Below are 24,682 nucleotides of genomic sequence, written 5' to 3'. Positions count from 1 at the left end.
GAATGTGAGAAATATTCTGCAATTAAGAAAACATACAAAAGAAATCACTTAACAGTGTTCTTTTTTTTTTAACCTAAAAGTTAACTAGTATTTGCATTCACATAATTAATTTCACTAATTTGTTTCAACGAACAAGGAAATTAAAAAAACTACAGAACCAGTGGCTATCTTTGGGTTTAACTCAAAAAAGGGAAGTTATGGTAATATACAAAGTGAACACAATTAAGTAAAGAAGGGACCTATTGATAAAGCACAATTATTAATAAACAACGCACAATTTAGAATTAATTAGAGAATGGGGGATGGATTTATACTATGCACAAATTATTTTCGTGTTCACGTTTTATTAATTTATGTCCGCCACATACATATTTTATCCGAAGAACAATGCACAACCATACAAAATAACAAATGTTAAACAAAATTCTTACAAGATAAAAAAAAAACATTCTTGGTTTTTACCCGTATTTATTTGAAATTTACAGCTTTTAAAACTTATGCAACGTAAACTGTAATGTTAGCTTATATGGCGCTTGTTTTACAAAGCTACCTCAAGAACACGCTAAATTTTTCAAAGGTACAGTATTAAGTGATGACAACACAATTATCTAATGAAGAGACATTTCTTGAATAAATTAAAATTAAATCTAAGATTTAATTTCGTAAGATTTCTTTCCACGCATGCGCTAATATCTCTTTCTTCAAGACGGCATAAATTTTACATGATTTTTAAAAATTAGCTTCTTAAGTACTTAAGTAATTTGAGTAAATATGCCAGAGAGTCACAAGTCAAATTTACTTGTCTTTCAGATATTTAAAAAAAGAAATTCAGTATAAATTTAGATTTTACTTAATATTCAGGAGTTTTTCATTTTACAGAAATATTCTTAGCAAAAAATGCATGATTTTTTTTCCTGTTTGATTTACTGAGCCATAAATTTTTTTTACAGTGTGTGATTATTGTCATTCTGTAATGTCAAAAGCTCATTTCTGTCTTGTAAGGAATTGATTATATTCATGATACAAACATCAATTAAAATCTAATTTCAAGTTTATTTGTCATTGTGTTGTATTATTTCTGTACAAAAACAAGAGAGAGAAATTAATTACATGTTCTTCATCAATCATGATTGTGACATTTTTACATTACATAGAAACAAATATAGACACACACACACACACTGATCTTACTGTCTATATGAGGATTTATGACACATTTATTCTGACTGTTGTTTAAGTGACAGAAGTTGAGCTGCAGTATTAATGTCATGAAGAGACTCAATAACAGGTGTGTTCGACTTCATCTATGGCTAGACCGTGATCAACAAGTGTAGCTGAGAGCAGTCGTGGGCGGGGTTGAAAACGGAGCTGTCAAGTCGGACACTTTCTGCTCTCGTTAGTGAAGCTCTCGCTGTGTTTGCATGCTCTATCACAGATGAAGTGAATTAAATGCAATATTTATCAAATACACAGACTTTTCAAAAGCATTTTCATGAGCAAAAGAAACATGTTTCATATACTGCTTAATACAGCGCCATCTGAACAAGAATAATGATTAACGTAAACATATACTATTTAAATACTAATAAAGTGGGGTTATATATGCTTTTATCAGTGCTTTATGTTAGATCTGACTCAATATAACATTGTGACTACAGTAAAAACACTTTTATTGTTCTAAAAACACAGATTTGTCAGCATTATCGGACTTGAGGATGTTAGAATAAACCCAAAACACACATGATCATTGTCATGCTGTGAATCTGGCCAATCGTGAAACAGCCATGTGGTCATCAGAGCTCCTGCAGCCGCTCTGAAGAAACTGTGCTGCTTGAGTCAGCTGGCTGCTCTCAAATCGCTATCGCGGTACTTTGATGCCACACATGACAGTCACAAGGTATCGGCGCTGCCTCAAGTCGGACAAAATTTCTAACCGGCATGCACTGCTTCAAGGCAGAATTTGATCGAGCTGTGCAGCGCTGCATTAAGTCGAACACACCTACCATCTCACTGTTACTGATTCATAATGCAGCTCAAAGTATTATGGGTAGAATCTCTTGTCAGGCTATTCTGATTCATCAGCACAGTTTCACTGATCCATAATAATTAAACCCAAACCCAGGATAGAGCATCTGAGTGAATGTGGTCTGGACTGTGTGGATGAGGCTCATTGTGTCAGAGATGCTGTAGAAGGACAGAGTTCCTGCACTCACATCCACATACACTCCTACTCTATAGATATAATCATCATACACTCCTATTCTACGACTGATGGGCACAACATTGAGATCAGTCTGTATGTTATTGTGTATGAATGAGTAAGTAGAGCGAGAGCAGATCAAACTCCAGGACTGATCATTAGATCCAAACACACATTCTTTACTCAGTCCCTTCCTGCTGATGCTCTTATATGACACTGATATAAACACACCAGTCTCTGCACTCCACTCAATCTCCCAGTAACAGCGTCCACACACACTCTCTCTACACAACACCTGACGATACACATCAAATCTGTCTGGATGATCAGGATATGACTCAGACTGAAACAACACCCATGTCACTCTTCTGTTGTCCTCAGACAGAATGAGTTCAGTGTTTACTGTGTTTGGATCCAGTGTGAGAAAACAGATCCCTAAAAACAAGAATAGAGACATTTATAACACAACAATCACTATAGCTGTGTGTGTGTGTGCATGTGTGTGTATGTGTTTGTAGACGTACATTTCTTCAGTCCTGCTGCGATCCTGGATTCTCCTCCATTATTAACACTAGAAAACACACACACACAGTCACATACATCAGTAAACAAACTTTTGCTATGCAGTAGTCAATTTACTCAGGGTGGTTCCTAAGGTACTTGAGGTGGTTGCTATACCATTGTTAAGGTACTTAGTGTGGTTGCTAGGCTGTTGCTATGCAGTTGCCAGGGTACTTGGGTGGATGCTATGCAGTTGCTAAAAACTGAGGTAATTCATACAGTACAGTTTCTCTCGTAAATGAACACTTGATGAATTACACTTTTCTAAGATTAGAATATATAAGTAGAGATCGCTAAACTGTGAGTTTACTGATGTTTTCAGAAAGCAACACTTTTATCCACAGTGGAGAGACAAAGCATGCACATGACTGACAGAAATACTGTGTTTACTGTTTTCTGTTTTAATCTGTGTATTGTACTCAAATTAAGTGCGGTTCACATCTGCTGCAGAATCGATACAGAAATGGCCATATCCATACCCTTATCGTCAAGTAATATGTGACAGTACACTGTTGTATCCATGTACTGAACACAACCCTTGTTCCTAGGGTCTTGCTATGCAGTTGTAAAAAATAATTAAAAGTAGTTAAATATATTGTTGTGAAATATTATTTTTCAAATAACTAATAATAACTAATAATTGTAGTATATAATACTCAAATTAAAGAAGAACAAGTTCTACTTCTCCATCACTCATCTCGATCCTTCCTTTACTTAACCCTTTCACTGGTGACTTTAAAATATTCTATCTGACCCCCCAGAGTGAGTTTTTTTTAGGCGACCGTTATTTTAGAACGTTCGCTTTATTGTTTCCATGGCGACGCGTCATGATTGTCACGTGACACACCACAGCTACTATAGCACTGTATGGCAGACGTATCGCTTTTATTTAGTTTTTCCTTTTTTTATTCAAAATATTCACACAATTGCTCACCATGTCTTCAACTGTCTGATATTCCGATTCATGAATACGTGTAAGTGAGTGTAATTTGCCGTTTTAAAACCTTTAAAAATGATCTGGATCGTGATCTATAACGATCCATATGAAATGGGTGCTGCCATGTTTGTTCATGCTGCCGTTCAGAGTCCTGTTAGCCGGATTTACAGCACGCAAATTCACCAGTTTCCCCCAAAATACATGCAAGTAAGTGGCTGGTGAAATGGAAAGGAATGGAGTAAATTATGTGTATCTGATATGAATCAAATGGATTGTTATTGCTGCTTCCATAGACATCCGTGTGTATTTTACAAACTCTAAATGTATTGTTTTACTAGTACTTATGTATATTTAAATGTCTGAAACCACAAAATAAACATTATGTGGTTGAAAACACTGCACAATTGTGATTATATGACAAGCGCAGCGCGCATCTCTCTCTGGCTCAACGCCAGCCAATCCGCGAAAACGCAGTTTAAATTTGGCAGTTGCATAACTTCACTGACCGTACTCCCAGGGGCACAGAAATAAAAATCCCATATGTGGGGCCGTACCGCTCAAAGGGTTAATAAAAACACAACTATTACTTGAAGTAACCATATCCTTGAACTTGGCTGGTTTCTTCACAAGACGACCACTTCTAGTTGTGAACGTTTCTCTGAGGGCATCATCATTTTGCATTTTCTCACTTTGCACTTGTTCATTTTGCACATGTGAGCCTATGCTCTCCTTCTGAAGTTCAGGAAAGGGAAAATCTACAAACAAAGACACGTCTCATGTGTTTGACATTTCTTTTGATCGAGGACCCATCTTCTGTATTAACAAGTCCAAATGAGCTATCTGATGATTTGTTCTGCAGGACATATCTAGTGCTTTTGAACCCTGAGTCCAACTTGTTTGCTCCATATTCACAACGTGCACTATATCCCCAACTTTGAATGAGTGATCCTTTGCTCTGGTTGTTTTATCTGCATCATTTTCTTCTTCTACATCTGATGATCTATTTTGACTTTTTGTGTGGTCTGTTCTTGTAATTGGTCCAGACTTGGCAACTTTGTTCTAATATCTCTCAAAAACATAAAAATGCTGTAGTTTCTCCTGAAGCATGATGAGGAGTAGCACAGTAAGACATCAGAATTTTCGGAAGCTCCTCTTTCCACTTTTTATTTTCACACTTGTATGCTCAAAACGCCTTTTTGAGATATTGATGGAACCATTCAATCTCCCCATTACTTTAGCTATCATTGCAGCTTTAGGAAAAGAAGAATAGTAGTTAATGACAGTCAGAACATATTCACCTTGAATTGGTCCTACTAATTCAATTTCCAGTTTTGTTCATGGCCTTGGGGGCAGCTCATGAGGTAGAGGTTGGTTTATAACACACGCTGCACAATCTCTGACTACTCTCTCAACATCCAAATCCATGTTGGGCCAGTAAAACTTACACTTCAGGTACTGCTTTGTTCTCACTATTCCCTGGTATATCAGAAAAAGCCCTTTTACTAAAGATGAGGGAAGCACAATGCTACTTCCACAAAGTACAAATACATAATATATTGACAATTCAGCTGCACAGCACTGATATACAGTAGAATTAACACTTCCGGAAATGGGTTGGGCCACTGGTTTGTTTGGACCACTGGAATCAATCTCAAATCATGTCTTCACCAGCAATACTTTCTACACATACACCTCAACATATTCAGTGGTTTCAGTCTTTGGTAAGGGAAGCCTGGACAAAGAATCAGCAACATTTGTCTTACCAACTATGTGCTTTATTTTATAATCATATGGCTGTAGCCTACATCCTAAATGCTGGATACATGGTGGAAGCAGTGTGTCTTTTACAGGATTAAACGTGTAAAATTATCAGTCTGTAATGTAAACTCTCCTCCTCACAGATACGTTCTGAAATGCTCAACAGCCCAAAAACAGCCAAGAGCTTCACGCTCTATATGGGAATATTGTCTCTCTGTGGCAGTTAGGGTACGACTTGTATAAGTGACTGGCTTGTGTCCATGTTTTTGGAGCAGAATAGCCCCTAGACCAGGGGCTAGAATCGCCCATTTCATATATTGGCGTAAGTTGAAAATATGCAAGACAAGGTTCACTTGTTAGAGTTACTTTCAATCTGTTAAATGATTGTTCGGCGAGATCCACCGAAAGAGTAAGTCTTTCTTTTATTAGCCTAGTTAGGTTAGTTGTTGTGTTACTGTGATATAACTTGTACACATTATAGTAGTTAGATTTTTTCCAAACTATAAGTTCTGACTACATGTGCAATCAAGTGAAACATTGTGAAGTATGTTTCATTTCATTGCATTGAAATGTTTCACGACGCCAGGATGTTTTTAATGTTCTATAAAATTAAAATGACGCAATATAAAGGTAATAGTGTTTACACTGTAACACTGAATGATAAAGTCTAACATTGTTTAGGCAAAACTACTGTCATATACTGTACTCTGTTCACGAATAGATGTTTATGATGTGCTTCACAATAATAAATTAGGTTCCCAGACATGAAATGGTTTTGCATTGTATAATACATACAAAGCATGCTTGTGATTATGACTATAAATTCATATTTATTTATTTATTTAAATATTTATTGTATAACAATAGGATAATATTAGTTTATTATTAATACTCTGTTCATGAATAGATGTATAACGTGCTAAACAATAATAATTAGTTTCTCAGATATAAAATGCCATTTATTAAAGATGTAAAGCATGTGTGAGTCTATGACTACAAAATCATACTATATGTATATATTACAGATGCTTCTGATATTAACATGCGCACAGATGTTTTTTTTTTTTTTTTTTTTGTTTTTGTTTTGTTTTTTCTAGTGATCGGATACACAGATGAGTGGTACATGAATGCAACATGAAGAGTGCTGTACCAACATCAGATGTTCAACTACACTGGGCTGCGTTTCCCAAAAGCATTGTAAGCCTAAATTGATTGTATCTCCATTGGTTTCAATGGGTCTATGATGTACTTAAGCTTACGATGCTTTTGGGAAACGCAGCCCTGATCTTTTATTGTAAAACAATTTCCTGGACTACTGATGATGAGTTTTGTTTCTTAAATCCATGGAAAGAAGCAGCAATCACTTAAATATGAGGTATAATTTACTTTCGCTTAATTTAATTTCACTTGTTGAACAGAATCCAGAAAACAGTTTTCAGGAATGACACAAAGTCTGTTTACGTCTCTATGGTTAGATTGGTGTAGTCAATAATGTGCTTTTGACCTTTTTTATGTATATTTTGATGATACTGTGTTGTAAATAAATGTTTGGAAATGTAAACTAGCTGGTGAAAATACTAGTGTGTGTGTGTGTATATCTATGTAAATATGTGTATAAGTGTACAGTGCATATATATATATATATATATATATATATATATATATATATATATATAAAATCATCTTATATTTTATATATACATACTTCAGTTTGTCCAATGAGCAGGCTGAATCCAACAGTTTTTCAGTGAGTAGTTTGACTCCTGAATCTCCTGGGTGATTGTAGCTCAGATCCAGCTCTCTCAGGTGTGAGGGGTTTGAACTCAGAACTGAGAACACATAACGACAGCTTTTCTCTGTCACCATACAGCCAGACAATCTGAAAACACAGCAATAGTTCATGTGATGATCAGACAAATGTCTTCCACACATTTATACCAATTTCAGCCATGAATTATTCTTACACAGTCATGTCTTAAGGTCCGTGTTAAAAATAAATGTATATGAAAACATCTGAAATGCCATGTACATATGTGACCCTGGACCACAAAACCAGTCATAAGTGTCAATTTTTCAAAATTGAGCTTTATACATCACCTGAAAGCTGAATAAATAAGCTTTCCACTGATGTATGGTTTGTTAGGATAGAGCGATATTTGGCTGAGATACAACTATTTAAAAAAAATTCAAAATATTGAGAAAATCGCCTTTAAAGTTTTCCAAATTAAGTTCTTTGCAATACATATTACTAATCAAAAATTAAGTTTTGATATATTTACAGTAGGAAATTTACAAAATATCTTCATGGAACATGATCTTTACTTAATATCCTAATGATTTTTGGCATAAAAGAAAAATCCATAATTTTGACCCATACAATGTATTTTTGACTATTGCTACAAATATACCCCAGCGACTTAAGACTGGTTTTGTGGTCCAGGGTCACATATCATAAATCATATGATGGAAATGTCTGTCCAGTGGAGCTGTGTCACTGGTGGTACTGGAAAAACATTTCTTAAAAACATTGTTTTAACATTGCTTTCTGTTTTCATCTATTTTATGTAATTTCTTACATTTTCTACCTATATACATACAGGTGCATCTCAATAAATTAGAATGTCGTGGAAAAGTTCATTTATTTCAGTAATTCAACTCAAATTGTGAAACTTGCCCAGGTTTGTTTGACAGTGGCCTTCAGCTCATCTGCATTGTTTGCTTTCTTGTTTCTCATTTTCCTCTTGACGATACCCCTTAGATTCTCTATGGAGTTCAGGTCTGGTGAGTTCGCTGGCCAGTCAAGCACACCAACACCATAGTCATTTAACCAACTTTTGGTGCTTTTGGCAGTGTGGGCAAGTGCCAAATCCTGCTGGAAAATGAAATCAGCATCTTTAAAAAGCTGGTCAGCAGAAGGAAGCATGAAGCGTTCTAAAATTTTTTGGTAAACGGGTGCAGTGACTTTGGTTTTCAAAAAACACAGTGGACCAACACCAGCAGATGACATTGCACCCCAAATCATCACAGACTGTGGAAACTTAACACTGGACATCAAGCAACTTGGGCTATGAGCTTCTCTACCCTTTCTCCAGATTCTAGGACCTTGGTTTCCAAATGAAATACAAAACTTGCTCTCATCTGAAAAGAGGACTTTGGACCACTGGGCAACAGTCCATTTCTTCTTCTCCTTAGCCCAGGTAAGACGCCTCTGACATTGTCTGTGGTTCAGGAGTGGCTTAACAAGAGGAATACGACAACTGGAGCCAAATTCCATAACACGTCTGTGTGTGGTGGCTCTTGATCCCTTGACCCCAGCCTCAGTCCATTCCTTGTGAAGTTCACCCAAATTCTTGAATCAATTTTGCTTGACAAGCCTCTCAAAGCTGCGGTTCTCTCTGTTGGTTGTGCATCTTTTCTTCCACATGTTTTCCTTCCAGTCAACTTTCTGTTAACATGCTTGGATACAGCACTCTGTGAACAGCCAGCTTTGGCAATGAATGTTTGTGGCTTACCCTCCTTGTGAAGGGTGTCATTGACTGTCTTCTGGACAACTGTCAGATCAGCAGTCTTCCCCATGATTGTGTAGCCTAGTGAACCAAACTGAGAGACCATTTTGAAGGCTCAGGAAACCTTTGCAGGTGTTTTGAGTTGTTTAGCTGATTGGCATGTCACCATATTCTAATTTGTTGAGATAGTGAATTTGTGGGTTTTTGTTAAATGTGAGCCAAAATCATCACAATTATAAGAACCAAAGACTTAAACTACTTCAGTCTGTGTGCATTTAATACACAAGTTTCACAATTTGAGTTGAATTACTGAAATAAATGAACTTTTCCATGACATTATAATATGAATTCTCTTTTAATGAAGTTAGAAAAAATGCCATTAGAAAGATACAAAAAAGCCCCTGTAAAACACTTTAAGGGGTCTGTAAATGTGCTGCATGGAACCGACCCGGACCCGTATTTTATTTGAAAGTGGGACCCAAACCCGTGAAGACCACAGAAATGCCTTAAATGTACTACCCGGACCCGACATGGACCCGACCATTATTCGAAAGTTGGACCCGAACCCGGCTGCACCGATCAGCACATATTGCATAGCAAACTGCTATTAACAAGTCAATAAACAAGCTGAAAAGAAAACATAAAAACTTTTTGGCTTACCTACTGTTAGCCTGACTGCAACGCATATCTTTCTTGCCAATAAATTTCCATTAAGCTGTTCCCCTCTCTTGCCAACTGAAAGAGCCTTCTTAAGCCACTCTTTATTGCAGCTTCAAAAGTCTATTAGCTGTCACAAACCAGATTTCCATCCAAGAATTTTTTGTGAAAAAATGGCATTTCAAAATAGTTGATGGAATTGCAATTTTTTGCTAAAATTTCTCATGTGTCGAATTTTTTCCATTTATAGATATAGGTAGTTCAAAAGCGCATTAAATCATATTCATATTATTAAATTGTATCTAAAATAATCTTATATATGGTAAGAACAAGACGAGTTACCTTTTAAATATACATATCTTAATTTGATGTTCCTTTAGTACGCTGCAAGTTTCATTCTTGTTTTGTTCTCAGTTCTGTTATACCGTTAAATTTAAAGGATTTGTTGTGGAGTCAGGGGAAGTAAAATAGCATTTTTCAATATGATTGGCTGACTGTAATTTATTATGACAACGAACAGGCTGCATTGTCGAGTTAACTTGCTTAACTGCGTGCCAGAGGCACTGGCGCGATGGAAACAGCTTGCAATTCTCCTTCATTTGTGGTCATAAAAGAGTAAGACATTATTCGAGACTACTTTAAATATTTATTTTATTTGCGTACATTCACAATAAAAACAAAACATTCTGATTTTGTAAAATAAAGGAAACAAACAGGATGCTGCTTTCTCAAGAACACTTCACAAAAATGAAACAAAATTCTGCATATAGGCTGCTATTTGTTGCAGGTTTGTTTCCCTTTCATTTTAATTTATTTATTATTTAGAAAAAAATATATATTGCATATAAGCCTATTCATTTCTTTTATATATAGCTTTATTATGTTTTTCTCCATTCGCAGATGTGCTGCAGGTGCATGATGTGTTTACTCCCGACATCTGAGCTACTGAAGATGCAGTGGATTAACTTATGGTTGTTTGTGAAGGAAATGCACCTCCCGATCTACATAAATGCGTCTATGTTTGTGCAAATCATTTGTGATCCAGCTTTACCTACAGCAGAAGTGATTATAAGGGTTTTTTATGAATCTCTGCAATCACCTTTCCTAATAACATGCTAGTTAGCAAGTTTCGTGGCTAAACGTGCTAAATGCGGCTAAAGTAAACAGGCTCGTCACTCCACAGAGAGAAGAGAGGGGTGGGGCGAGCAGAGCTCATTTGCATTTAAAGGAACAATCCATCAGAATGGGTTGATTTCTGCAGAGCTCATTTTGACAAGGTAAAAAAAGTGTTGTTTTACACTACTATTGAGAATTTTTAACCAAAGTATATTATATACTTTTCATTAAAACCCTAAAAAATCATATCAACTTGTGGAAAATGGGCATCCAATTATTATGTTTTTCAATTTCTAATAAGAATGAGGCAGAAGAGTAGTCTCAAGAGTCTCCACCTATATATAGAACATATAAAAGAAGCTACACAGGAAATTTACGAGCTGGCTTATCATTATGCGGAAGTTCTAAAGAACGCTCTGTGCATATGGTCAATTAGCCTATAATAAAGTTGTTAAAAAGGGCCAGTGTATATGAAGAGTTCAGATGCAAAACCAGCTAAAAGCCATCTCGGTCAAAAATGAGATAATGATGCTGAGTAAATGCTCCTGACACATATTATACATCCATCAAATACTTTTACTTCAAACTCGCTATATTCCAGCCTCAGCCCAATTAGAAGTACCAGACCTTACATAGAAATCTATACAAAGTAGCCAGAAAAAAATGCTCATTTTAAAGTAATACGTCAGATGGATTTAGAGGCTTTTGCATCTGAACTCTTCGTATGGACTTTTATTTTGAAGTTTTCTGGTGATCAGCCAGGGTTTGAATGCGCTGTTGTTGCAGCAACGTACAGATGCTATGCTCTACCCATTTTCAGCAGGTGGCTGTGATTAGCATTTGTAGAAATAGAACTGCATGGAATGGGTGAAAGAAAGGGGACTTGATGCTTGCTTCATGTTTGGTGTTGTGTGTATAATATATTAACCAAACCACATGCACAAACAAATAAAAGGCATCAAAGAACTTTAAGTTGCATCTATATGTCTCTGATTGGACGTCTGTGGTGAACTGGTCTCCCACCAGCAACCCCCACTGGTTTAATTCAACCCGTTTTCTTTAAAAGTTTTGTTTCAAATGGATGAAGAATAGTCTTCTAGCCTATGTAATTTGCACAGTCGGTGAAATTCTGAATGGAAACAGCCATCGCTCACACCATTTTACTGGTAAAAAGCCAGTTAGATGGAAACAGGCTATAGACCGCTTTTTTTTTTTTTTTTAGTTTTTTTTTTGTTGTTGTTGTTTACGCATATTCCCTTTGTCTATAACAAAACATCCAAAACACACTTTGCTTATTTATTGTATTGAAATAATTTACCTCAGAATCTCCAGCTGACATTTTGGACTCTTCAGTCCATCAGAAAGAAGCTCCACTCCAGAATCCTGCAGGTCATTGTTACTCAGGTCCAGCTCTCTCAGGATGTTTGAGTTTGAGGATTGTAGAGCTGAAGACAAACTTTCACAGGACTGAGTAGTGAGGTTACATCCACATAGCCTGTGTAAAAAAAAAAACAAAAAAAAAAAAACAACTACATTGAAAACAAGTAAATGACCCTTCTTTAGATTTTAAATGTATGTCTCAGTAATTCAATTCTTCATAAAGCACCTGTTACAGCAATGCAGGGAAGGGAAGAGTGGAACCAATTACAGAAGGTTTGTATTAACCCTCTGGGGTCTGAGGGTGTTTTGGGGCCCTGGAGAAGTTTTGACATGCCCTGACATTTGTGCTTTTTTCAGTATCTTAAAAACGTCTCAGGTTACGTATGTAACCCTGGTTCCCTGAGAGGGGAACGAGACACTGCGTCCTCTAGGGGGCGCTAGGGGGGGAACGCCGTCAGCGTGACCCGTGTCTGAAGCCTACATACAAAACAGCAACACAGTTGGCGCTGCCGGCGCGTCACTACCGGTGCGACCACAGTATAAAAAGGACACCGGTAGAGCAGGATGGCCGCTTCTTCGTCTGAAGCTCACATCCTGAAGCATGGCCCCGAGCCTAGAGGACGCAGTGTCTCGTTCCCCTCTCAGGGAACCAGGGTTACATACGTAACCTGAGACGTTCCCTTTCGAGGAACTCGAACTGCGTCCTCTAGGGGGCGCTAGGGGGAACGGTTATACCCACGCTGCCATGCTGAGGGGAGTGCCTGACTTCCGGAGAGACAGGCACTAAGTACCAACTCCCTAGGTCTTAAGGGAGTCGCCCCTGGGATAAAGTGACGGCTGTCAGTGACATATCCCCTACGGCCAGAGCTTAGGCTGCATACCCAACTTACCTGTAGGGCAGATATCGGCCCGGGGTAGAGCCCAAGCTTGGAAACAAAGTATTCCTTTAAGGGGATACGGCCAGAGGCCTAGGATACCCAGGTTGGCCTGTCACACAGGAGCTACTGCAGCCCTGCACGACTCCCTCAGAAGTCGTACACAGAACGCAAGTGGTAACTCCTTGCTCAACCCGGTTGAGTGAGCATAAAATGCGCACCGGAACTAGGGCGCGTAAAAAACGTTCTTTTAGCCTGGCAGAAGCTCTAGAGATGGACCCGAGACGACCGGGTTTTAGACCACCTCGAGAAAGGGTACGGGCAAAAGCGCGTGAATCCCTACCATAAAGGATTTTAGAATGGACGCAGAACACCGGTGCCTTCCATACCACAGCGTGGATTTTAGAAAAGTGCCCAAAGGTTAACGTGTGCACTTACCATATACATGGATTTGAGAAAGCGCCCACAAACGTGTGGGCCTACCATAAAAATGGATTTTAGACGTACCGTTGAGAAACGGTGGAATAAGAAGACCCTCAGGGTGAGGGGAGCACTGCCGGCTTAACAAGGCTCTAAGGGGAAGGCAGTAGGGGCGCATCTAGCCGCCCAATTAAGTAAACTCACAGCAAAACCCTCAGAAGAGGGGAGCACAAAGATGCCAAGCAGATAGAGGCCGCGGCTATCTATCCACTAGAACTGCCAGGAGCCGATACACTTAGCCCCACAGGATAAGGCAGTGTATCGCAACAGGCTTCTACTCCCAAAGACAGGAGGAGCCACCGATCCCCCCAGGGGGACGAGCTCAGAGACCCTTTCCGTAGAAAGGGGAGCATCACCGCGCCCTGTACAGAAGCCTTGGATGAGATCTGATCCGCGAAAGTTCCCCCTGGCCTGGGGAAGGCAGTAAGGGCGAACCTCAGTTGCCCAATGGGGCAGTGCTCAGGTAAACCCTCGATGGGAGGGGAGCACCCTCTGCAGTAGCCACAGCTAACTGTCTAATAATACTTCCCTGATAGCTGATATACGTACCAAGAAAAGGTAGTGTATCGAGACCGGGTTCCACTCCCGAGACACGGGAGGGACACCTGATCTTTCCAAGGGAGACGAGCTCTAGCAAGAAAACCCTTTCCGCAGAAAGGGGAGCATCGTCGCACCCTCCCAGGAAGAGCTACGGGGATCAGAAATGACGGGGAGCAGAAAGCAATCACATCCCCAGCCCTCAGGCTGTTCTGTGGGTAACCTCACAAGGGGCATAAGCCCTTCTCACCCCCACAGACCTAAGCTTACCTTCTCGATGGAAGCATGGGCCTTGCTCTACCAAGACCCGCAGAGCCTTGGGAGCAAGGGCCGAGAACGCTTAGCTGAAGGCTCCTCAGAGCACTCAGAGGGTTTCCACAGAAACAACTCTGACTAGAGAAACAGTGAAAAAGCGTGACCAAGCCCACTCCTCGGAGGGGCGACCATTAAATCACTAGATGGCATAGGTAGGAGGTCTGTGTGAAGGGCGGAAACCCCGCAACCAAAGCCCCTCAGGGCGGGACAAAGACCGAGGGTCTCAGTCCGGTGGTCAATGTGTCTATCCAAAATGTCCAGGAGCTCCCTGTGAAAAGAGATTCTGAAGAGCTTACCCAGATGCAGGACTGAAGTCCTAGTTTTTCTCAGTGCTGTAAAGGGAACCTGAAAGCTTCCTATTCGAAAATGGGAGGCAGACCCAGGCAAGCAGCCCATAACCATGATTGAAGATCAGAGGGGGGTGCTCGAAGAGGACCTACCAAGGAAGGCACAAAAACAGGACCCAATTGTATACAGCATGGTAGACACATTAAACATGAGTCGTACTCACCCCACCATGGTTCCTGCGCATAACTCCAGAAGCCTCAGAAGATCCTTCTGAGAAACCGTCCAGACCATTATTTTGACCTGACAGGGGAGATTAAAAGAGACTGGTTATAGGGGAGTAGACCATACAGCACATCATAAAAAATGGGCTGTCTACCTTGCTTGGATCGAACTCACCCATCCATGGTTCCCGTCGCATCAAACTGTAAGAAAAGGCAGAAAGGCCGAGCCAGACCATCAGTAAAGGTTGCTTTTTAACACAAAAAAGTCAACCTAAAACATCATAGGTCCGGCGGGGGTGCGCAGGAAAAAGTACCACGAAACCTCAGTCAGGTGGAGAGACTAATATTAGGGGGAATTAAGAGGAGGGAGACAGGAGCCCCCAAAGGAAGATAAGCAGAAGCTATCTTCTACTCTGACCCCGGCGAGCACGCTGTCTCGTCTGGATCACTTCCCTCAGGTCCTGTCTACCTCCTCTAGACCCACGCCTCGTCCCGGAACCACCCGCAGGTGGGGGGGCGCGAGTGGCCACACTAGTCTTCTGGGCCTGTCTTCGTCCCTCGGAACGAGACGGGCCAGGACCCCCATACTGTTCGGGCTCAGATCTGGACCTTCGAGGAATGAAGGTTTTGAAGGCCGCTGAGCGCGCTCTCGCCTCCCTGAACTTCTCAACCACCGTCTCAACGGAGGTACCAAAAGTTCGGAAGGCGAGACTGGTGCGTCGAGAAGAAAGCCCCTCTCTTTCTTCCCGAGGTCAGCCAAGTTCACCCACAGATGTCTCTCCGTTACCACCATGGCCCCCATAGACCTGCCCATGGCAGTGGCGGCCTGCTTGGTGGCACGGAGAGCGAGATCTGTGGTGCGGCGCAGCTCAGCAACCTCGTCTGGGGAAAGACCCTGACCCTTATCCAGATCTTTCAGCAAGTCAGCCTGGTAGGCTTGAAGCACCGCCATAGTGTGCAACGCACCCACAGCCTGACCTGCTGCTGCATACGCCCTGCCATTCAAACGAGATGTTACTTGAAGGGGAATGGATGGCAGGGAGGGAGTCTTTAGGGAGGATGCCTTACCTACAGAGAGATAGCTGGCCAGCGTCTCTTCTACAGGCGGCATCCCCAGCCGTGCTCACGCATCCCCTCAATATTCGCATAATTAGAGTGCGGAAAATTATGGATGCGTGAGGAAAACGGCCTCTTCCATACCTTCTCGATCTCAGTATGCAGATCGGGAAGGAATGGAAGGCTCACCTGGGCTGGGAGGTTATGATCAGAAAGATAGCACTCATCGAGACGACCCCGAGGCGCCACCTCTCTGGCTCGCTTCCACGGCAAGTCAAGCCTTACCGTGGCACGATCCATAACCTCCAGCAGCTCCTCGTATGCAGGGCAGGAGATTAGAAATGGTTCAGCCTCAGCTTCTTCACCTTCCAACATGTCCTGCTCTTCTTGGGAAGGACCCAACAGAGCACTAGCTGCTGGATCGGATGATGTGAGAGAAACAACATCATCGTCAGCCAGCAGCTCGTCCTCGCCCGCGACTGACGCGCGTGAAAGGGAAAGTCCCTTTTTAGCTCGTCAGCGAGGTCCACCTGGGATCCCCACAAGCTCATTTTTCTCCGTGCCTCGGCAGCGGAGGGTCCTGAGCCGCGGGGAACAGGTGGCTGTCCCTCTTCCCTCGAGAAGAGAGACAGACGAGAACGGAGCTTTCTCATGGGAAAAAGCTCACAGTGCACGCAGACTGCCCCCTCGAGGACGTCGCGTGCATGCTCCTCGCCCAAACAAAAGACGCAAAGATCGTGCGTGTCATCGGGTGTTAAATAACGAAGACACGGTTCCACGCACTTTCTAAACGCCTTACTAGTGCTAGCCATATTTTCTCCAAGAAAAAGGTCTTACCGTTTTGCTGCACACTCCAGACAAAGAGTCAATGAAGACGAAGAAGAGGCCGTCCTGCTCTACCGGTGTCCTTTTTATACTGTGGTCGCACCGGTAGTGACGCGCCGGCAGCGACGAGTCGCGCCGGCAGTGACGTCATAGGCTGTCGCCGGCCAACTGTGTTGCTGTTTTGTATGTAGGCTTCAGACACGGGTCACGCTGACGGCGTTCCCCCCCTAGCGCCCCCTAGAGGACGCAGTTCGAGTTCCTCGAAAGGGAACATATTCATGGCTAAAGTCTGGTTACACTGTAATCAGCACAAACTAGGCTACAATAATATGTAAGAAACATTAATGTACATGTTTGTGTTTTTGAGAAAACAACGTTTATGCGTGGTTAGAGAAAAACAAAAATTTTTAAGTCACTGAAACAAGGACATGAAACACATTCAGAACATTAGTCCACAAGACTTTTGAGAACTGGATGTGGTAGTCTAGAGTTTTTTCAACAAAATGATGTGAAAATCATCTCGTTCACTCGTTTAGAGAAAACAATATATTGATGTAAATTTTCTAAGACATGTTTTGTGATCGAAAGGGAATATGCGAAGGAGTGGCAATGACCCATGAATATTTAGCAATTCACACCTGAGAGACAAAGAGCCCTCCCTAATGGCCCATCAGTGGCCCATTGTGAGTGTACTCAAATAAAAGTAAATCCTCTACAGATTTAAATGATGTATTACTCTTATATGTACGATCAAAAATGAGTGAGCATTTTAGGTTCTTTTTGCTCGAGTCATGAAAATATGCAATTTGGGCCGCCGGCGCCACCGTCGACCCCAGGAGGTTAATTTAAATTCACAAAGAAAATGTCCAAAAGGGTCCAAACACAGATAAAAATATAAAGGAAAGGAAGTAGGTGACTGTGGCCAAGTATGGTGACCCATACTCAGAATTTGTGCATCTCACCAGTGAGCAGTGAACAAACACACCGTAAACACTGCTGTAGTGCCCGGGGAGCAGTTGGGGATTCGGTGTCTTGCTCAAGGGTCTCACCTGAGACTCAAACACACGACTTTTGGATTACATGTCCAACTCTCTAACCATTAGGCCATGACTGCCCCCAAAACAAAACAGCCAACAAACATGCACCATGACCTGAAGAAATCAATGAGTATAAATAAAGAAGATAATGAAGAACTAGACTAGACATAGGAGACCAACTAATCAATAATTATGAAAACATATTTAGGAACCAACAAGATAAAGGACACAGGAAATAAACATAAGAAACTAGAACTCAGATACAACAGTGTAGCATTTGGACCAATCAGACACACAACTGTTCATTAGATTTACCAAATCAATTATTCATTATATTAGCAAATAATGGCAGACCCCTCACCCAACAACTATACTGGGTGTCAGCATGTACTATGGCAACCAGGACACCTTGGCCAGACCAGATAAACTTTATGACCTAAAGTATGTAGAGAGAATCTCCCCCTACCTAATTCTCTCTAAAACAGACACGTACTACCATAAGAAATGATTTATTTCGTTAATTAATGACAAACCTTTCTTTGAATGAACACAAAGGTCATTGTGTGTATTATTACTGTTCTTTATACTGTATATTGTCTTTTGTATTTTATACTGTTTTATGAAAGCTTATGATAGAACCACTCGTTCATCTCACCTATACTATGTTTGGTTTCTTTGAATGTGTCTTCTGATGATCTAAATGAGTGGATATTACATGTTGATACCTATGCAACATATTAGTGTTCCAAGTATCTTTAGTAGTTTTTAATGTCTCTTTTACAATTCTGATCAAACTACATGCTCTAATGCTTTAGTACTCTAGGAAAGATATTGTCTGTGGCCAAGAAAATTATAATTTCTTAGAGCTGATATGAAATTATACTGAATGTTCGCTGGACGAGCAGATTTGTTTTTAATTTAATTATGCTACAATTACTACTGGCTGCTGATGTAAATAACTGTAATTAATCAAATTAATTCTGTTTATTTATATACATTTCCCTTTTGAGCTAATTTGTTACAACAGGATGAAAAGAATATCAAAATAAGAGTCCCAGAACAGAAACAGAGGGTCACTGTGACAACACCAAACTTGTACAATTTACCCAATATTTTATACCAATCAGTTTCCTTAATGTATGATACAATTCCAAATAATAATCTGGGTAAAATGTGAGTACAACAAAGCAAAAGCCCTGGTTTGAAATGACCACTGCTCAGAGCACATATTGTTTCAATCTACAGATCACCGTTGTATAAAAGGTTTATTGTGGATCAAAATCATTCATTAATTCACTGTGGTTCATTATTCAGATTTAAAGATTTACATTACCAAATCCAAATTACAGGTACTCTAAATGAAACCACATATTACAATGTAGGCTACATATATATAAAGAACAAACAAGAGGTTCCAACTGCAAGGAGCTGCTTTGTGCTACATGTGTAACATAAACCCTGAATGTGCGCATGAAATTGCATTCACTCTTTTCTTGCTCTGTTCTCTCCAGAATTATGAGATTATAATAATAATAATGATAATAACAATCCAGTGATTAGGTGATTAGGATGGCCAATCAAATAAAACTATAATTGATGCATGTTGCAATTCCAAATTCAGAGATACACTGAAAACACTGGATCATGAGCTGTTTGCATATAAATTAACATAGGCTTTAAAGTTGGATAAACACTAAATATTTTGTTAATTTATTTGATTGAAAACCATTTACCTCAGAATCTCCAGCTGACAGTTTGGACTTTTCAGTCCAAGAAGCTTCACTCCTAAATCCTTCAGGTCATTGTTACTCAGGTCCAGCTCTCTCAGGACAGAGTTTGAGGATTGTAAAACTGATGATAAACTCCCACAAGACTGAGCAGTGAGATTACATCCACATAACCTGTTTAAAGAACAAAACAAGTAAAGTACCTTCCTTTAGATTTTATACGTATGTTTCAGTAATTAAGTTGATAAAACACCTGTTACAGCAATGCAGTGAAGGAAGAGTGGATCCAATTGCAGCAAGTTTGTATTATCTTAAATGAACAAAGGAAATGTCCAAAAGGGTCCAATGATGAAGAAAAATATAAACACAACAAAAAAGCCAACAAACATGCACCCTGACCTGAAGAAAACAAGGAGTATAAATAAACAAGATATTGAAGAACTAGATTTAGACATAGGAGACCAACTAATCAGTAATTATGAAAACAAATGAAAACATACTTAGGAGCCAACAAGATAAAGGACACAGGAGAAAAACACAAGAAACTAGAACTCAGATACAACAGAATGAAAAGCACATCAAAATAAGAATCCCAGAACAGAAACAGAGCATCATCCTGACAACACCAAACACTGACAATTTACCCAATATACCAATCAGTTTGCTTAACTTATAATACAATTTAGAATAAAAAATGGGATAAACTGTGGGTTTTAACTGGTTTTAAATTAACACTGCTCAGAGCACATATTGTCTCAACATACAGATCACAGTTGTACAAAAGGTTTAATGTGGATCAGAATCCTTCATTGATTCACAGTGATTCATAATTCAGATTCAATCAAAGATTTACATTAGCAAATCCAAATTACCAGTACTCATTATAGCAAACTAACACTTGTTGATAATTCCAACTCAGAAAGGAGAAAGGTCAATTTTGGGGCAAGAAACCCAAGAATAATGGTCAAAGACACAGCAAATCATGACCATCATATGATGAAAATCATTAGTAGAGACTTTGTTGGGTGGTGTCCCCCACCCAAGATAAGGACCAGACTGAGATTCCTTCTATACCCTATACTTATACCTATGCATATATATATATATAGGTAATAGAAGGAATATATATATATATGCATATATATATATATATATATATATATATATATATGCATAGGTAATAGAAGGAATCTCAGTCTGGTCCTTGTCTTGGGTGGGGATGTATACCCACATATTTGACATATCTTAATTACTCATTGTGTATGTATTTTGAATAACTATTGAATAGTTTATAGATTTGTATTCATGTTGGGTATGGATGAGTTTGAATTTTCATGCTTTCAATTCTAAATCATTCAATTCTATGTAAAATATATTATATTCATGTTATAGAAATCACGTTCAAATTATACTCTGCAAGAGTGGGAAAATTCAGACCATGTGACTGATAAGATAACATGTTAATGTATGTGTTGAGAGGAGAAACATGGCAATATCCTGAGCTAAGACCATATCTAATTGGTCAAGACACCATTTGGGATGTGTCCAACAGATGAGTTTAAAACCCCGGGACACCATAAAATTTACCTTTTACTTAAGATTTCTTAGCAATTGCTTTTAGTCATGCTTTTAGCCATTGTTTCTGGCATTACCGCTTAGCCATGCTCGCTTGTCGCTGTTTTTGCATTTAAGTTTTGCGTTCATCCAGATTCAAGCTGAACTGGTGCATTTAACATAAAGTTTAATAGCTTCATTGAGAAACTCAATGAGAGGGTTAATTAGATGATTGATGATTGTTCAGGTCTAAGCAATTGCATATATTGCTATAAAATTGGGATTTCATATTTTTACTCTTCTTAAATCATTCTTTCCTCACTTTCTCTCTTTCTGCAACCTGTGTGAATGTTTTAGGTTAGTTTATATGTCTTTGATTTATCCAATAAAGCCTTATTTATAATGAAAAGAGAAGTATCTTGTGTTTGTGCTTACAAGTTAATGTCTTAAACTGCGATCTTGTTACTGTGCTAATAAATAGTGCTTTCACTATATCCTGGATATTAAAATCCATTGCAGAGTTTATGTTATAAAAAGTTTGGATTCTAAAAGACCATAATGCATTTTGTAATATGAAACATGACACTTCATGTTTCTTGCTTTATTCTCTCCCGAATGGTTAGATGGTGATGATGATAATAATAATAATAATAATAATCATCATCATCATCATCATCACCATCATCTAGTGATAAGGTGATTAGGATGGAAAATCAAATAAAATGATGTTTGATTGAAATAAAACAAATGTTTGATGCATGTTGGATTTTCAAATTCAGAGAGACACTGAAAACACAGTATCATGAGCTGTTTGCATGTAAATTAATATAGGCTTTACAGTTGAATAAACACTAAATATTTTGTTCATTTATTTGATTAATAACCATTTACCTCAGAATCTTCAACTGACAGTTTGGACTCTTCAGTCCATCAAGATGCTTCACTCCTGAATCCTTCAGATCATTGTTACTCAGGTCCAGCTCTCTCAGGAAAGAGTTTGAGGATTGTAAAACTGATGATAAACTCCCACAAGACTGAGCAGTGAGATTACATCTACGTAACCTGTTTAAAGAACAAAACAAACAACTATATTGAAAACAATAAATGGCCTTCCTTTAGATTTTAAATGTAAGTCTCAGTAATTCATTTCTTCATAAAACACCTGTTACAGCAGGGGTGTCAAACTCCAGTCCTGGAGGGCCACAGCCCTGCAGGGTTTAGATGCAACCCTAATTAAATACACCTGATTCAACTAATCAAGTCCTTCAGGCTTAATTGAAAACTGCATAGTATGTGTGTTGGAGCGAAACTCTGTAGGGCTGCAGCCCTCCAGGAACTGAGCTTGACACCCCTGTGTTAAAGCAATCCATGACAGGAAGAGTGGATCCAACTGCATTAAGTTTGTGTTCATTTAAATGACAAAGAAAACGTCCAAAAGGGTCCAATGACGAAGAAAAATATAAACACAACAAAAGAGCTGACAAACATGCACCATTACCTTAAGAAACCAAGGAGTATTAATAAACAAGATAATGAAGAACTAGACTAGACATAGCAGACAAACTAATCAGTAATTATTAAATCGAAAGAAAACATACATAGCAACCAACAAGATAAAGGACACAGGAAATAAACACAGGAAACTAGAACTCAGATATAAAAGGATGAGAAAAACATCAAAATAAGAGTCCCAGAACAGAAACACAGCACCATCCTGACAACACCAAACCTGGACAATTTAAACAATATTTTATGTACCAATCAGTTTCCTTAATTTATGATACAATTTAGAATAATAAACTGGGTAAAACTGTCTCAACTTACAGATCATGGTTGTATGAAAGGTTTAATGTGGATCAGAATCATTCATTAATTCACAATGATTTATAATTCAGATTCAATCAAAGATTTACACATAAAGATTTATTACATCATTACCTCTTTTCTTGCTTTGTTCTCTTCAGAGTGATGAGGTAATAATAATGAATAATAATAATAATAATAATGATAATAATAATCACCATCATCTAGTGATTAGGTGATTAGGATGGCCAAAGGATTAAAAGGATGTATGTGAAATAAAACTGATGTTTTATGCATGCTGCATTTTTAAATTCAAACTGAAAACACTGGATCATGAGCTACTTGCATGTAAATTAAGGCCACCGTGATTTTGCCAAGCAAGACTAAGATCTTTCATTAATCCTGGATCAATATTACTGTCCAAAAATATAGACTTAACCCAATCTCTACCGCTAAACCTAACCCTACCCATAATTTATTTTTAAAATCAAAGGGAAATGATAGCTGATTAACAAAGGTATAGAAGCACCTCACCCTGATCATAAGCCTTAAATGAATATTTCCTGAAAAGTTATCCCTCAGTTCTGATTGGTTGATTGGAATGTTGATCCAGGATCAACAAGGATGTTCATCCAGGAACATGTTGTACTTGGTGAAGTCACGTTCACCGTAAATTAACATAGGCTTTACAGTTAGATAAACAGTAAATATTTTGATAATTTATTTGATTGAAAGCCATTTACCTCAGAATATCCAGCTTACAGTTTGGACTCTTCAGTCCATCAGAAAGAAGCTTCATTTCTGAATCCTTCAGGTCATTGTTACTCAGATCCAACTTTCTCAGGACAGAGTTTGATGATTGTAAAACTGATGCTAAACTTCCACAAGACTGAGCAGTGAGATTACATCCACATAACCTATTAGAAGGCAAAACAAAATATTGAAAACATCAGATTTTAAATGTATTTTTCAGTAATTCAGTTCTTCATAAAGCACCTGTTACATCAGTGCAGTGATGAAAGAGTGGATCCAATTGCATGAAGTTTGTATTCATTTAAATGAACAAAGAAAATGTCCAAAAGGGTCCAATGACAAAGAAAAATATAAACACAACAAAACAGCTGACAAACATGCAGCATGACCTGGGGTCCGTTTCAGAAAGGAGGTTAAGTGAAAGCTCTGAGTATGTTAAACCTAAAATGAGGAAAACTCTGGGTTTTCCATTTCAAAATGGAAGAGTTTGTCAAACCTGAGAAAGCAGGGTAAGTTAAGCCTGTGTCTGAAGGAGAGTTAACTTATACACTGTGTGCAGAATTATTAGGCATGTTGATATTCTGGTCATATTTTTTTTTCCAAACACATTTTACCAATTCCAAACCACATCAGTCTTAATAACTACTATTAATTTTGTATTTAATCATTTGTAAGTGATATATAATTGTCCGTGAAGGCTGGAAGTGAAAAACTCCTTATATTCAGGTGTGCAGAATTATTAGGCATGTTTTCGTTTACAGCTAAAATGAGCCAAAAAAGATATTTAACCCAGACTGAAAAGTCCAAATTATTAAATGCCCATGAGAAGAATGCAATACTAATGCATTACAAGAATTTGCAAAGTTAAGGCTTGACCATTGGACAGAGAAATGCTTGTTGAGTCTGCATGGTCAGAAAAAACAGGTGGAGAAGAAAAGATGCATGTTAACTGCAAAAGAATTAGGAATTAAGGTGAAGAATTAGGTGTGACACCATCAGGAACCGTTTCCAGTTCTCCAGCGCCACCATTTTCCAGAACTGCAACCGACCTGGAGTCTTCAGAAGTGCAATGTGTCAGGTTCTCAAAGACTTTGCT

The 24,682-nt window shown here is 39.0% G+C and overlaps 1 pseudogene; it reads right to left on the bottom strand.

Annotated features, from left to right (window-relative positions):
• Window positions 1-923: 923 nt before the first annotated feature.
• Window positions 924-24,682, bottom strand: part of LOC127161405 (NACHT, LRR and PYD domains-containing protein 12-like) — a 38,139-nt pseudogene continuing 14,380 nt past the window's right edge.

This window comes from Labeo rohita, unplaced genomic scaffold (assembly GCF_022985175.1).
Source record: "Labeo rohita strain BAU-BD-2019 unplaced genomic scaffold, IGBB_LRoh.1.0 scaffold_64, whole genome shotgun sequence".
In the NCBI taxonomy this organism is placed as follows: domain Eukaryota; kingdom Metazoa; phylum Chordata; class Actinopteri; order Cypriniformes; family Cyprinidae; genus Labeo; species Labeo rohita.
Note: the sequence above shows the minus strand (reverse complement) of the source record. Positions and strands in the feature narration are given on the sequence as shown.